The sequence below is a fragment of the Loxodonta africana genome, chromosome 10 (assembly GCF_030014295.1).
Source record: "Loxodonta africana isolate mLoxAfr1 chromosome 10, mLoxAfr1.hap2, whole genome shotgun sequence".
Classification (NCBI taxonomy): domain Eukaryota; kingdom Metazoa; phylum Chordata; class Mammalia; order Proboscidea; family Elephantidae; genus Loxodonta; species Loxodonta africana.
In genome coordinates this window covers 77333882-77350287 of record NC_087351.1, presented here as the reverse complement: position 1 = coordinate 77350287, position 16406 = coordinate 77333882, and the positions used below count along the sequence as shown (strand labels likewise).

The 16406-nt window shown below is 36.2% G+C and overlaps 1 protein-coding gene across 6 annotated transcripts in view; it reads right to left on the bottom strand.

Moving 5' to 3' along the window:
* The window catches only part of FUT8 (fucosyltransferase 8), a 356993-nt gene that overhangs the window by 308860 nt on the left and 31727 nt on the right, over nt 1–16406 (bottom strand). Inside the window, exon 2 of one of the 6 annotated variants that reach the window (XM_064292604.1) lies at nt 9800–9865. The exons of the other annotated variants lie outside the window; for them this stretch is intronic. The gene's annotated coding sequence lies outside the window, so the exon portion shown is untranslated. The remainder of the gene's footprint in view (nt 1–9799; nt 9866–16406) is intronic. 6 annotated transcript variants of the gene reach the window in all.

Below are 16406 nucleotides of genomic sequence, written 5' to 3'. Positions count from 1 at the left end.
CAAAGTATGTTCTCCAACCACAATGAAATCAAATTAGAAATGGGCAAAAAGGAAATCTGGGAAACCAAAAATATTAGGAAATTAAACAGCAAACTTCTAACTAACTCACAAGCCAAAGAAGAAATCACAAGAGAAATATTTTTATAATTTTGAGAAGTGAAGAAAATAAAAACACAACAAATAAAAATTTATGAACTAAAGTTAAAGCAGTGCTTACAGGAAAATTTATAACTATAAATGTCTACAATAAAAAACAAAGATCTAAACTCAATAATTTAAGCTTCTTTAAAAATGCAAAAAAAAAAAAAGGAACAAACTAAACCCAAAGCAAGCATAAGGAAGGAAATAATAATGATTATAAGATAAGTCAATGAAATAGAAAACAAAAAATTAATGAAACCAAAGATTGGTTCTTTGAAAAGATCAACAACTGACAAACCTTTAAGCTACACCTACCAAGGAAAAAAAAGGAAGACACAAATTATCAAAATCAGGACTAAAACATGGGACACCACTTACAGAAATTAATAGGGTTATAAAGGAATAAACCAATAAAACCAAACCAGCTGCCCAGTCGATTCTGACTCAAGGCAACCCCATGTGTTGCAGAGTAGAACTGTGCTCCATAGGGTTTTCAGTGGCTGTGACCTTTCAGAAGTAGATTAATAAGGCTTTCTTCTGAGGCATCTCTGGTTGGATTTGAACCATCAACCCTTCAATTAGTAGTCAAGCACCTTATTGTTTCTGCCACCTCAAGGAATACTCTAAACAAATTTATGCCAATAAATTAGACAAGTTAGATGAATTCCTACAAAGACAAAAAAGTTACCAAAACTGACTCAAACAGAAGCAAAAAATCTGAACACACTTCTAATAAGTAAAGAAATTGAATCGGTAATTAAGAATCTATCCACAAAGAAAGCTCAGGCCCAGATGGCTTCACTGGTGAATTCTATCAAATGTTTAATAAGAAATAATGCCGATATTTAACAAACTCCTCCAGAAAATAGAAAAGGGAACAATTCCCAACTTATTTTATGAGGCCAGTATTACTTGATACCAAAGCTGAACAAAGATATCACAAGAAAAAAACTAAAGATAAATATTTCTAATGAATATAGATGCAAAAATCCCTCCCAAAAAAAAAAGCAAACTGAATTTAGCAACATATAAAACAGACTGTTCAACATGACCAAGTGAAATTTATCCCCAAAACGCAAAGTTGATTTACCATCTGAAAAAAAAAAATCGTAATACACAATATTAAAAGAATAAATGACAAAAGCCACATGATCGTATCAACAGATATACAAAAAGCATTTAACAAAAACCAACATCCATTCGTGATTAAAAAAAAAAAAAAAACCTATGAAAAACCAACAGCCACCAATGTCACAGAACAGACTGTATAAATTGTTGAATGGGAAACTAATTTGTTGTGTAAACTCTCACCTAATAAGACACAATAATATGAACAAAAAAAACTTATAGCCAATGTCATATGTAATGGTGAGAGACAATGTTTTCCTCCCGACATCAATCAGGCATGAAAAAGACATAAAAGGCATACAGATGGAAAAGAAAGAAAGCTCTCTTTATTCACAGGAAATATAATCCTATACGCAGAAAATCTTACAGAATATAGCCGCAGTCACACGCACACAAAAGGCTATTAGAACTAACGAACAAGTTCAGCAAGATGATAGGAAACAAGATGAAATATACAAAAATCAATTGTATTTCAACATATAGCAATAAACAACCCAAGAATGAAATTAGATATTTGAAAAACAATCTCATTCACAATAGCATCAAAAAGAATAAAACACTTAAGAAGTACAAGACGTACGCAGCAAAAAAAATTCACAAAACTTTGCTGAGAGAAACTAAAGATTAATTTAAAAAATAATAATAATTGGTGATCTAGTCCATGTTCATGGATCGGAAGACTCAATGTTAGTAAGACAAGCATTTTCCCCAAAGTGATCAACTGATTCAATGCAATTCTTATCAAATATCTCAGCAGGTTTTTTACAGAAATTGAAAGATGAGCATACAATATATATGGAAAGGTGGAGGACCCCAAATAAGCAAAACAATCATGAAAAAGAAGAATAACTTGGACAACCCTGCACTTCTCAATTCCAAAATTTACTATATAAAGCTACAGTAACCAAAACAGTATGTTACTGATATGAGGACCAAACCAAAGCCTAAACCCAGTGCCATCGAGTCGATTCAATGTAAGGACAGACACACATATATCAATGGAACAGAATTGGGAACCCAGAAATAAACTCCTACATTTATGCCCATTTTATTTTCAACAAAAGTGACAAGACAGACAATTCAATGTAGAAAGGACAACCTTTTTAATAAATGGTGCTGGAACAACTGGATATACACATGCAAAGAGATTAATTTAGATCCTTACACAACAATATACACAAAAATTAACTCAAATGAATCAAAGACCTAAATGTAAAAGCTAAAACTATAAAAATTATAAACTATAAAACAAAAAAACTATGACACCAAAATCAGGATCGCTAAAAGAAAAACTAGAGAAACGGATTCATCAAATTTAATTTGCGTTTCAAAAGCTACTACTAAGTAAACAAAAAGAAAAGTCATAGACTGGGACAGAATATTTGCAAATTATACATATGATATATGACTTCTATTCAGACTACATAAAGAATTTTTAAAACTCAATAACTAAGAACAAAAATAACCCAATTTAAAAATGGGTAAAAGGTCTGAATAAACATTTCACCAAAGAAGATATACAAATGGCCAAAAACCACATGAGAAGATGCTCAACATCATTAACCATCAGAGAAATGAGAAAATCTCAATGAAATACCACTTGACACTCACTAGGATGGCTGTAGTCAAAAAGATTCACAATAACTACTGATGAAAATGGGAGAAACTGGAACCCTCATACACTGCTGGTGGGAATTTAAAATGGCACAGCCACTGCTGAAAAGTCTGGCAGTTCTTCAAAGGCTAAACAGAGTTCTCATATGGTGGCTGGCAGCATTCCTTGGCTTGTGGCCCCATCACTCCAATCTCTGCTCTGTGGTCACATGGCTGCCTTCTCTTATGAGTCAACTCTCTCTGCCTCTCTCTTATAAAGATACCTGTGATTGCATGTAGCACCCACCATAACAATCCAGGAAAATGTCCACATCTCAAGGGCCCTAACTTAATCACTTCCGCAAAGAAATTATTTTCATATAAAGTAAGACTTAAAATTTCCAGGGATTAGAACATGGATATCTTTTGAGGGACCGTTTTCCGGCCTACCACAGCGTATATGAGAACGGAGTAGAAAAGGTGAGGGAATGACACTTTCTGAATATAACTTTTTATATAGTTCTGACTCCTGAAGCTACGTTCATGTTTCACAAATTTTAAAAAAATTATAAACAAGAATGGGGGAGAGGTAACCCTAAAATGGATTAAAAACATATCCACACTAAAAGGGGAGAGGCCACTAGGGAAAACTAGCTGAAGTAACACTTGAACGCAGTATTTTGCCTATATACCCTCACACTGAAAACAAGAACACTAGTTAGTTTGTTTTTACTAGTGGTACGGGTTATCAATTCTCAAACTATCTTCTATATATTTCTAGAATCAAGTAAATAAGTAAATGTATTGTAATACTTTTAATCTGATTCAATAATCAGAGCCAGGTTTCTCAACGTCAGAGAAGAGAATTAGAAATAATGAAAAGGGGAAGATTAGAAAGAACCCTGTGTAGAAAATCAGTCAATGTAATGTACCACGTTAATACAACAAAGGAAAAAAACCACATGATCATCTCACTTCATGAAGAAAAGGTATTTGATAAAATCCAGCACCCTTTCTTGATAAAAACTCTTAACAAGGTAGGAATAAAAGGAAAGTTCCTCAACATGATTAAGAACATTTATGAAAAACAAACAACCAAAATTATACTCAGTGGAGAAAGATTCAGAACTCATCCCCTGAAAACAGGAACAAGACAAGGATGCTCACTCTCACCACTCCTTTTCAACAGTGTACTGGACGTCCTACCCAGAGCAATAAGGCAAGAAAAATAAATAAACATATACAAATTAGAAAGGAAGAGGTAAAACTATTCACAGCATATGAACCTATATACAGAAAATTCCAAATAATCTACTAAAAAGCTTCTAGAACTAATAGAGGGATTTAGCAAAGTTGTGGGATACAAGGTCAAAACTGAAAAATCAGTTGGGTTTCTATACACCAGTAATGAGAAATCTGAAAAGGAAAATAAGAAAACAACTCCATTTATAATAACATCTAAGAGAATAAAATATCTAGGAATAAATTTACCCAGGGATGTGAAAGACTAACACAATAAAAATTATAAAACACTGCTGAAAGAGACTAAAAGAAGACCTAAATAAATGGAAAAGATGTCCCAAGTTCATGGATTGGAAGTCAAGATGTCAATATTAGCCAAAGCAATCTACAGGTACAACGCAATCCCAAACTTTCAATAGCATTCTTTACAGAAATGGAAAAAGTAATCCTCAACTGCATATGGAAAGATAAGAGACCCCAAAAAGCAAAAGCGATTTTGAAGAACAACAACATAGGAGACTCATACTTCCTGACTTCAAAACACATTACACAGCTATAGTAATCAAAACAACCTGGCACTGGTTTAATGATAGACACATAGACCAATGGAAAAGAACTGAGGATCCAGAAATAAATCCAAACATCTATGGTCGATTCATTTTTAACAAGGGAACCAAATCCATTCAGTGGGAAAGGAACAGTCTCTTCAACAAACGGAGCTAGCAAAACTGGATTCCCACATGCAGAAAAATGAAACAAGATCCATACCTCACGCCATACACAAAAACTAATTCAAAATGGATCAAGAACCTAAATGTTAAATCTAAAACCATAAAGTTCTTGGAAGAAAACAGGAGCAAAGCTCTGGGCCCTCACTTTCTCCAATGACAGATTATCAAATACAACAACAAATGCATGAGCAACAGAAAACCAGAACCTCATAAAAATTAAATATTTATGTTCACCAAAAGATTTTATCAAAGGAGTAAAGAGAAAACCTATAGACTGGGAAAAATCTTTGAGAATAGCATAACTGATAAGGGTCTAATATCTAAAATACACAGAAAACTTCTACAACCTAGCCATTAAAAGACAAATAACCCAGTCAAACACTGGACAAAGGACATGAACAGACTTTCACCAAAGAGAATATTCAAATGGCCAACAGATACATGAGAAGATGCTCAACGTCATTAGCCGTCAGAGAAACTCAAATCAAAACCACGAGATACCATTTCACTCCTACTAGGATGGCTAAGATTTAAAAAAAGAAAACCAACAAGTGTGAGAGAGAATGTGGAGAAACTAGAACCTTCATTCACTGCTAGGTGGAAAGCAAAATGTGGAGAACACATTGTGGAGAACAGTCTGGCTGTTCCTCAAAAAACCAGAGGTAGGGCTGACATATGACTCAGCAGATCTAACAGAAATGACATAGACAGACATACGCACACCTATGTTCATCACAGCAGTGTTCACAACAGCAAAAAGATGGAAACAACCTAAGTACCCATCAACAGATGAACAGATAAGTAAAATGTGGTACATAAATACAATGGACTACTACTCAGCAATAAAAATCAGCTCCCGAAACATCTTGTAACATGGATGAACCTGGAGACACTGTGTTGAGAAAAACAGTTTGATCACAAAAAAACAAATATTGTATGTTCTCACTTTTATGAAATGACATGAGCAGGCAAATATACAGAAACTAATCTTCATTAGTGGCTACCAGGGATTGGGGTTGGTGGGGGGAGGAGAATTCACTCTCTACATAGCAGACACTTATTATTTTTGGTCATGAGAAAGGTAACACCAAATGAAGGTGAAGTGTACACAGCCTGATGAAGACAATGTCACCAAAATATACACAAGAAAAAAGGAACTTTTGGTAATTGCTATGATATACATGGAGTCCTGGTGGCACAGTAGTTAAGAGCTACGGCTCCTAACTAAAAGTTGGCAGTTTGAATCTACCAGCCACTCCTTGGAAACTCTACGGGGCAGTCCTACTCTATCCTATAGGGTCTCTATGAGTCGAAATTGACTTGACAACAGCGGGTTGTTTTTTGCTTTACCATGGCATATATAATTTTGAAACAACAGCAACAACAACTAAAAAATATATGAGGGGTATACATGTATTTTTTTTATACATGTACATATATATATATATAGACATACATGTGTACAGATATGTATATTTGAGTATACATACATATATATAGGCATATGCACATGCATGTATGTGGCTGTATGCATATATGTTCATATATACAATAAAGCACATGAGGGCATAGTTATGGATACTTCTTAGACATAACCAAATACCTCATAGGATTGATTTACTGGGTCTGAAGGCTTAGAATCATGGTCTCCTGAGGCATCTCAGTTAACTGGCACAATATGGTCCATAAAGTTTATGTCCTATATCCTACTTTGGTGAAGAGGGTCTGGGGTCTGAAAAGCATGCAATTGGCCACCTAAGATACAACTATTGATCTCTACTTGATCAGGAGCAAAAGAGAAAGAAGGAAACACAGCTCAGAGAAGAAATTAGTCTACATGAACCATGGCCTCATCTACCATAAGAAACTAGATGGTGCCCAGCTACCACTGCCAACCATTCTGATCGGGACCACAATAGATGCACCCTGAAAGAATGGGAGAAAAATGTGGAACAGAACCTCAAATTCCAAAAAAAAAAGGGGGGGGTGCTTACTGGAGTGGTTGAGACTGGAGGACTCCCTGAGATTACTGCCCTGAGCTACTATTTAAATCTTGACCGAAACTAGGCCCTGTGGTTGCCTTTTAGCTAAATAACATACTGGTTTACGAAATAAAGATTATCTCCCATGAGTACTGTGCTCCTTTAAAAAATCATTTATAAGAGACCAAGCAGTCAACAATTTCTTTAAAACAAAGATGAGAATGTTAGGGGCAAGGAAACTAGATTAATGGAAACGGAACAACCAGAACAGAAATATTGAGAATGTATACTCACTGCGAAAAATGTAACCAATGCCACTGAACAATTTGTGTAGAAATTGCTGAATGGGGATTTAAACTGCTGCGTAAACCTTCACCAAAAACACAATAAAATATTATTTAAAAAAGAGTGACACCTGTTGTATTAATTAAAATTGGAGGTATCAATTTGGACTCACAATTAGATATATAGATATATAGAAACATACAGAGATATAAATATATATGTATATTTGTGTATGTGTATGCACATACATGTGTATGTATTACCTAACTCTATCAACTGAGAGAGTTTAGAAGCAATGACACCCTGTAGCAATGAGCACAACAACTGGCACCATACTATTCTCCACTAAAAGGAGTTGCGACTCCTTGGAAAAATGGCTGATTCTACCTTAAAACCCACTGCCATCTGGTTGATTCCAACTCACAGTGACCCTATAGGACAGAGTAGAAATGCCCCACAGGATTTCCAAGGCTGTAATCTTTATGGCATCAGACTGCCATATCTTTTTCCCATGGAGCAGCTGGTAGGTTCGAGCCACTGACCTTTCCATTAGCAGCCAAGCAGCTAGTGGTTAAGATGGACCTGGAACATCTTTTGTACCAGAAAGTAAGAAAAGGCTCAAAGAATGAGGAAAATAGGTCTTAAAGGCACAGCAGTTAACTTGAAAGATCTTCCACTGGCCAAAACTGAAAAACAATCTGAGAATTAAAATAAAAAATGATAGTAAATTGATAGCACTGAGTAAAACAAGAATTCATGTATGTGCATGCATGTGTGCATTATTAAAATGTTAACTACTAAGAGTTAAAATTTACCATTTGGCACCCATGATATTAATAACTGATTCAGTCAAAATTCCTCAAAGAGATGCAATCATAGTGAATGAAAGTCTGATGAGAAAAAAGGAAGCTTAGATAGTCTCAGTATTTCCCCAAAGATACTTATTAATTACAAAGGAAAAAATAGTTCCTTTATAGTGAAGAAAGAGGAGCCCTGGTAATGCAGTGGTTAAGTATTCAGCTGCTTACCAAAAGGTTGGCAGTTCAAACTCACCAGTCGCTCTGCTGAAGAAAACGTGTGGCAGTCTGTTTCTGTAAAAATTACAGCCTTGGAAACCCTCTGAGGCAGTTCTATTCTGTCCTATAGGGTCGTCACTAGGAATTGGAATCGACTTCATGGCAATGGATAATAGTGAAGAAAATGGGCTATTGTTAAAAGTTAATTACCAGTGATGGGACAAATCAATATCATGTATCTCCAGATATAACACCCTGAGGACACAACATCGCCACTGTGGTATCCCAGCCAAAAATGTCTAACCTGATTCTACCAAGAGAAAACATTATACAAACCCAAACTGAGGGACATTCTGCCTATATTCTTCAAAATTGTCAACGTCGTAAAAGACAGAGAAACTTTTCCAAATTAAAGGAAACTAGAGAGTGAGAACTAAATGCAACTCATGACCCTGAATTCAATACTAGTGCAGGGGATATTTAAACAAGGTCTATGTTGTTGTTGTTAAGAGAAAATGATAATAAAAATGTGGTAAGATAGTAATATTTGAGGGGAGTGGATGAAAGATACAGAACTCTCTGTACTATTCTCTTTTTCAAGTCTGAAATTATTTTAAAAAGACAAACCTTAAAAAAAAAATTTTTTAAATGTCATTAGGGCAATAACTGAAGCCCTCGTGGTACAGTAGTTAAGAGTTTGGCTGCTAACCAAAAGGCAGGCAGTTCGAATCCACCAGGCATTCCTTGGAAATTCCATGGAGCACTTCTACCCTGTCGTATAGGGTCGCTATGAGATGGAACCAACTTGACGGCAACGGGTTTGGTTTTTTTGTTTAGGGCAGTAATTTGCGGATTGGAATAGAGATGCTAGGAACCTGATCCAGGACTAGCTGAAGGGTAGAGGAGATTCTGCTAGACTGTAAGATCTGAAATTAGATGGTACATAGGGTAGAGACTGGGACTATGTCTGTCGATGTCCACCTTCTGTCTTATTCATACCCAGCACCCAGTCAGTGCCTGCCACAAATGCTATACTCGATAACTGTGTATAAAATAGATGAACCCAAAAATAAATGTCAGCACTAATAATCTGTGTGAGAAAACTAACCGAGCTACTCAGAAATAAGTTCTAAAGATAAGTCTGAAGTTTATAAACACAATCCTTTTTTTTTTTTTTTTAGATAAAATTTTAAACAGAATCCCAATGCAAAAAAAATTAAAGTGAAGCTGGTCTAGTTTTAGAACCTAGAACCTCTCAACCTGTCTTCCTCCAGCCCCAAAACTCCAACACCAATTTCTCAAGATCTAAGAGCTCTGGGGACATAATTTAAAGATGAAAGGATCATCTGTATTTTGAAGCTTTTGTACCAACCTGCACTGGAACAAACTTTTCCAAACAAATGTAATTATCCTCGCTTTATCTAAACCTTGATCCAAAAAATCACTCAAATTGAAGGCAAAATGATTTTCTTTCCACTTTTCCAAGCCTTTGGGACTGTGAAATAATCAATATTCAAGGTTGGTTCTTCTTAAGAACTTACTTCTATTACCTGGATTGCATAAAAATGCACAGTAATTTAAAGCAATGAAATTTATCTCAATAAAAGAAGCTGAACTCAAAAACGCATGTAGGAAAAGATATCAGCAAATAACTATCCTCTAATAATGAAAAGATACATACAGGCAGATGGAACCAAGATAGCGGAATAGACAGACGCTTCCGTCGGGCCCACTTTACAACAAAGACCTGAAAAAACAAGTGAAACGAGTATATTTGTGACAAGCTGGGAGCCCTGAGCATCAAAGGCAAGCTTAGACAACTAACTGAGGCAGGGGGAGGAAGAGGCCGTTCAGAAGTGGAGAGGAGTTACCGGACCTGAATCGCACGGAGCCCTGAGGCACCATTCCCGGAGCAGCAGTGGCAGCAGCAGGCTGGTACTACCCTTTGGCCGCAGTTTCCTCAGGGAGAAGCAGCCAGCCACACAGCGCACTCACACCTCCAGAACCTGAGGAGAACGGCGCTCTCGGCAAAAGCTAAGTACTTGGGTATATTTTACCGCGCCCCACCCCCACCCCCAAGCCGGCTTCAGCAGCTGAATCCCTGGGCCTGAGATAGACCCTGGTCAGCACCTAGAGCCGTCCTCCCGGCCTTGGGGAAGGAAAAAATTTGTAACTGGGGGGAAAAGATAATTTGCTAGCTCCATTAACAGGGGGAGCTTAGAACAGAAGCGGCTCCTGTCAAGGCATAAACCATCCGTGGACCTTGAGCACTTTTCCCTTCTGCATGGACCTGTGTGGGCCTATTTCAGGAGAATAGGCCTTTGTTGGCAAACTCCAACCATTTCAGCTGTGCGGTGGAGAGGTGGGTGTTTGATGTTTGACATTGCTTTGCCTATTAAACAAGGTCCTCACCTACCCACATCAGGGACCTAAGGACTGGTAGCTCCACTCAGGTCACCCAGCCACCCGCGACAGGGGTCCAAAGATAACTGGTACCTGCCAGTCCTTACAACCAAAAACATTGGGTGCCCATAGTCCCTCTGAAGAACCCACCCACCAGCACGCTCTAGGGCACAGAGACACGTTTTCCTCAGAGACACTGGGGGTCAGTTCTCAGCCCCCTGCCTTGTTCAGAGTGTGAACCCCTACTGCAATCAGATACTGGTACATACGCCAATCACCCCTGCCCCTCTAAGACTGTAGGACACAGCCTGTACCACACACTTCATATCAGCTACCTAGAAACCTGAGCTGAATTCGTACAAGAAAACTGAATGGACCCTTACACTGATACACCTGATAACAGCTCTAGCCAGCTGGGGACAGGGCACCAGAGCTCCAAAGGTGAAAATAATTAAGCTAGCTCACTCAAGAAACCCATAGGGGTATACCAAAACAAAACAAAGAAAGCAGCTACAACACAGTAAGCAATCATAAACTAATACAATAACTTCTAGATGGCTCGGAGACAACAGTCAGTATCAAGTCACATAAAGAAACAGGCCATGATCACCTCAACAGGCTCTCAAAACAAAGAATCCAGGGATCTTTTAGATGAAAGTGCATTCCTGGCATCACCAGATGCAGAATACAAAAGTTTCATATACAGAACCCTTCAAGATATCAGGAATGAAATGAGGCAATACGCGAACAAGCCAAAGAACACACAGATAAAGCAACTGAAGAAATTAGAAAGATTATTCAGGAACATAATGAAAAGTTTAATAAGCTAGAAAAATCCACAGACAGACAGCAATCAGAAATTCAGATGATTAACAATAAAATTACAGAATTAGACAACTCAATAGAAAGTCAGAGGAGCAGAATTGAGCAAGTAGAAGCTAGAATTTCTGAACTCGAAGATAAATCACTTGGCACTAATATATTTGAAGAAAGATCAGATAAAAGAATTTTAAAAAATGAAGAAACTTTAAGAATCATGTGGAACTCTATCAAGAGAAATAACCTACGAGTGATTGCAGTACCAGAACAGGGAGGGGTAACAGAAAATACAGGGAAAATTGTTGAAGATTTGTTGGCAGAAAACCTCTGATATTGGGAAAGATGAGAAGATATCTATCCAAGATGCTCATCAAGCTCCACATAAGGTAGATCTTAAAAGAAAGTCACCAAGACATACTATTATCAAGCTTGCCAAAACCAAAGATAAAGAGAGAATTATAAGAGCAGGGAAGGATAAACGAAAAGTCACCTACAAAGGAGAGCCAATACGAATAAGCTCGGACTACTCGGCAGAAACCATGCAGGCAACAAGGCAATGGGATGACATATTTAAAAAACTGAAGGAAAAAACTGCCTCCCAAGAATCATATATCCATCAAAACTGTCTCTTAAATATGAAGGTGAAATTAAGACATTTCCAGACAAACACAAGTTTAGGGAATTGGTAAAAACCAATCCAAAACTACAAGAAATACTAAAGGGAGTTCTTTGGTTAGAAAATCAATAATATCAGCTATCAACTCTAGACTAGAACACTGGGCAGAGCAACCAGAAGTCAACCCAGACAGGGAAATTGAAAAAAAAACAAACCAAGATTATCAAAAAAAAAAAAAAAAAAGCACAGAACAGGGTAAGAGCGATGTTATTATATAAAAAGAAGACAACACTAAAATAACAAAGAGGGACTAAGAAATATAATCATACACCTTTCATATGGAGAGGAAAATACGGAGATACAAAGAAATAAAAGTTAGTTTAAAATTTAGAAAAATTGGGGTAAATAATAAGATAACCACAAAGGAGACAAACTATTCTACTCATCAAAATAAAATACAAGGGAAAAATACAGACTCAGCAGAAACAAAATCAACAACAACAAACATGAGGGAAGGACAATATATAAAGAAAAACTACTCGGCACATAAAATCAAGTGGGAAAAAGAAACTGTCAACACACAAAAAAAGACATCAAAATGATAGCACTAAATTCACACCTATCCATAATTACCCTGAATGTAAATGGACTAAATGCACCAATAAAGAGACAGAGAGTGGCAGAATGGATTAAAAAACAAGATCTGTCTATATGCTGCCTACAAGAGACACACCTTAGACTTAGAGACCAAAACTCAAAGGATGGAAAAAAATATATCAAGCAAACAACAATCAAAAAAGAGTAGGAGTGGCAATATTAATTTCTGACAAAATAGACTTTAAAGTTAAATCCATCAAAAAGGATAAGGAAGGACATTATACAATGATTAGAGACAATACACCAAGAAGATATAACCATACTAAATATTTATGCACCCAATGACAGGGCTGCAAGATACATAAAACAAACTCTATCAGCATTGAAAAGTGAGATAGACAGCTCCACGATAATAGTAGGAGACTTCAACACACCACTTTCGGTGAAGGGCAGGACATCCAGACACAAGCTCAATAAAGACATGGAAGATCTAAATGCCACAATCAACCAACTTGACCTCGTAGACATATACAGAACACTCCATCCAACAGCAACCAAGTATAATTTCTTTTCTAGTGCACATGGAACTTTCTCTAGAATAGACTACATATTAGGTCATAAAGCAAGCCTTAGCAGAATCCAAAACATTGAAATATTACAAAGCATCTTCTCTGACCATAAGGCCATAAAAGTGAAAATCAGTAACAGGAAAAACAGGGAAATCAAACACTTGGAAACTGAACAATACCCTGCTCAAAAAAGACTGGATTATAGAAGACATTAAGGATGGAATAAAGAAATTCATAGAATCCAATGAGAATGAAAACACTTCCTATCAGAACCTTTGGGACACAGCAAAAGTGGTGCTCAGAGGCCAATTTATATCAATAAATGCACACATCCAAAAAGAAGAAAGGGCCAAAATCAAAGAACTATCACTACAACTTGAACAAATAGAAAGAGAGCAACAAAAGAAACCCACAGGCACTAGAAGAAAACAAATATTAAAAATTAGAGCTGAACTAAATGGAATAGAAAACAGAAAAACAATTGAAAGAATTAACAAGACCAAAAGCTGGTTTTTTGAAAAACTCAACAAAATTCATAAACCATTGGCCAAACTGACAAAAGAAAAACAGGAGAGGAAGCACATAACCCAAACAATAAATGAGATGGGCGATATTACAACAGACCCAATTGAAATTAAAGAATCATATCAGATGGGTTTTTGGATTATCAGATTACTATGAAAAACTATATTCAAACAAATTAGAAAACCTAGAAGAAATGGATGAATTCCTAGAAACACACTACCTACCTAAACTAACACAAACAGAGGTAGAACAACTAAATAGACCCATAATAAAAGAAGAAACTGAAAAGGTAATCAAAAAACCCCCAACAAAAAAAAATCCCTGGTCCTGACGCCTTCACTGCAGAGTTCTACCAAACTTTCAGAGAAGAGTTAACACCACTACTACTACAGGTATTTCAGAGCATAGAAGAGGATGGAATACTACCAAACTCATTCTATGAAGCCACCATATCCCTGATACCAAAACCAGGTAAAGACACCACAAGAAAAGAAAATTACAGACCTATATCCCTCATGAATGTAGCTGCAAAAATCCTCAACAAAATTCTAGCCAATAGAATTCAACAACATATCAAAAGAAATAATTCACCAAGACCAAGTGGGATTCATACCAGGTATGCAGGGATGGTTCAACATTAGAAAAACAATGTAATCCTTCATATAAATAAAACAAAAGACAAGAATCACATGATTTTATCATTTGATCCAGAAAAGGCATTTGACAAAGTTCAACACCCATTCATGAGAAAAACTCTCAGCAAAATAGGAATAGAAGGAAAATTCCTCAACATAATAAAGGGCATTTATACAAAGCCAACAGCCAACATTACCCTAAATGGAGAGAGCCTGAAAACATTCCCACTGAGATCGAGAACCAGACAAAGATGCCCTTTATTACCACTCTTAATTCAACACTGGGCTGGAAGTCCTAGCCAGAGCAATTAGGCTAGATAAAGAAATAAAGGGCATCCAGATTGGCAAGGAAGAAGTCAAAGTATCTCTATTTGTAGATGACATGATCTTATACACATAAAGCCCTAAGGAATCCTCCAGAAAAGTACTGAAACTAATAGAAGAGTTCAGCAGAGTATTGGGATACAAGATAAACATACAAAAATCAGTTGGATTCCTCTACACCGATAAAAAGAACACCGAAGAGGAAATCACCAAATCAATGCCATTTACAGTAGCCCCCAAGAAGATAAAATACTTAGGAATAAATCTTGCCAGAGATGTAAAAGACTTATACAAAGAAAACTACAGTACACTTCTGCAAGAAACCAAAGAGACTTACGTAAGTGGAAGAACATACCTTGCTCACAGGTAGGAAGACTTAACATTATAAAAATGTCTATTCTACCAAAAGCGATCTATACATTTAATGCAATTCTAATCCAGATCCCAAGGACATTCTTTAATGACATGGAGAAACAAATCACCAATTTCATATGGAAGGGAAAGAGGCCCCAGATAAATAAGGCATTACTGAAAAAGAAGAACAAAGTGGGAGGCCTTACTTATCTGATTTTAAAATCTATTATATCTCCACAGTAGTCAAAACAGCCTGGTACTGGTACAACAACAGATACATGGACCAATGCAACAGAATTGAGAATCCAGACATAAATCCATCCACATGTGAACAGTTGATACTTGACAAAGGCCCCAAAACAGTTAAATGGGGAAAAGATAGTCTTTTTAACAAATGGTGCTGGCATAACTGGATATCCATCTGCAAAAAAATCAAACAAAACCCATACCTCACTCCATGCACAAAAACTAACTCAAAGTGGATCAAAGACCTAAATATCTTTGGTATCTTTGAACAAATCAAGGCAATAGCACCAACTATATTAATACCATTTTCAGTGTTCAAAGGCAGGGAACATTATTCTTTTTGTTTAATATGCTCAAGCTTGTTAACCTGAAACCAGACTGTAAACATATCAAATTAAACATTTACATCTATAACATCAGGTTAATATAAGAACAATTAACAAATTCATACTCTAAGGTTTCCACTTCACTTTTTCTAATTTAAATAGCTTTGTACATCAGTATCAGCCATTGATAAAATACATTTAAAATGCATTTTAAGAATTTACTACTGTATAATACATAATAAAAAATCTAGCCAATAACTCTGTAAAATAATGCTTCCTGCCAAAGGAAACATTACTATTTTTACAACAACAATCTGAAGAGTAAACAGCACATTATCTTATTCTGTTTTTACTTGCTACCTGAACTTTCCTTAACAGATAACTACTTAATAAATGCTTTTACGAGTATTCTAAGAATGTAAGAAACTAAAGCATCTTTTATCTAACATAGCCAAACAGATATCAACATATATCACCGCACCTTTCAAAACATAATTCTACGCTTAGCTGAGTAAAAAGCCAGCTTTTGTGCATGTCACATTGCTACAGAACTACAGTAACTGCAAGGAATTAAGGACCTAATGGTATGCTATTGAGTGTTTAATTTGTACCAGGAACTTTTATATAGACTACTGCTAAATCATTTAAAACCTCGTCACTACCCTGTAAGTATCATCTCCATTTTACATCGAGGAAATAAATTCAGTTAGTAAATGACAGGGCTAGAACTTAACCCAGATCTGACTCCAAAATCAGTTTTTTCACTCTACTCTACCATATTACACATATTAAAAGGTACAGTTCTCTAATCATTCATTAACAAAATATCAGATATATATCAGTAATATCCACCTCAATATAAAGGGTAAGTTAC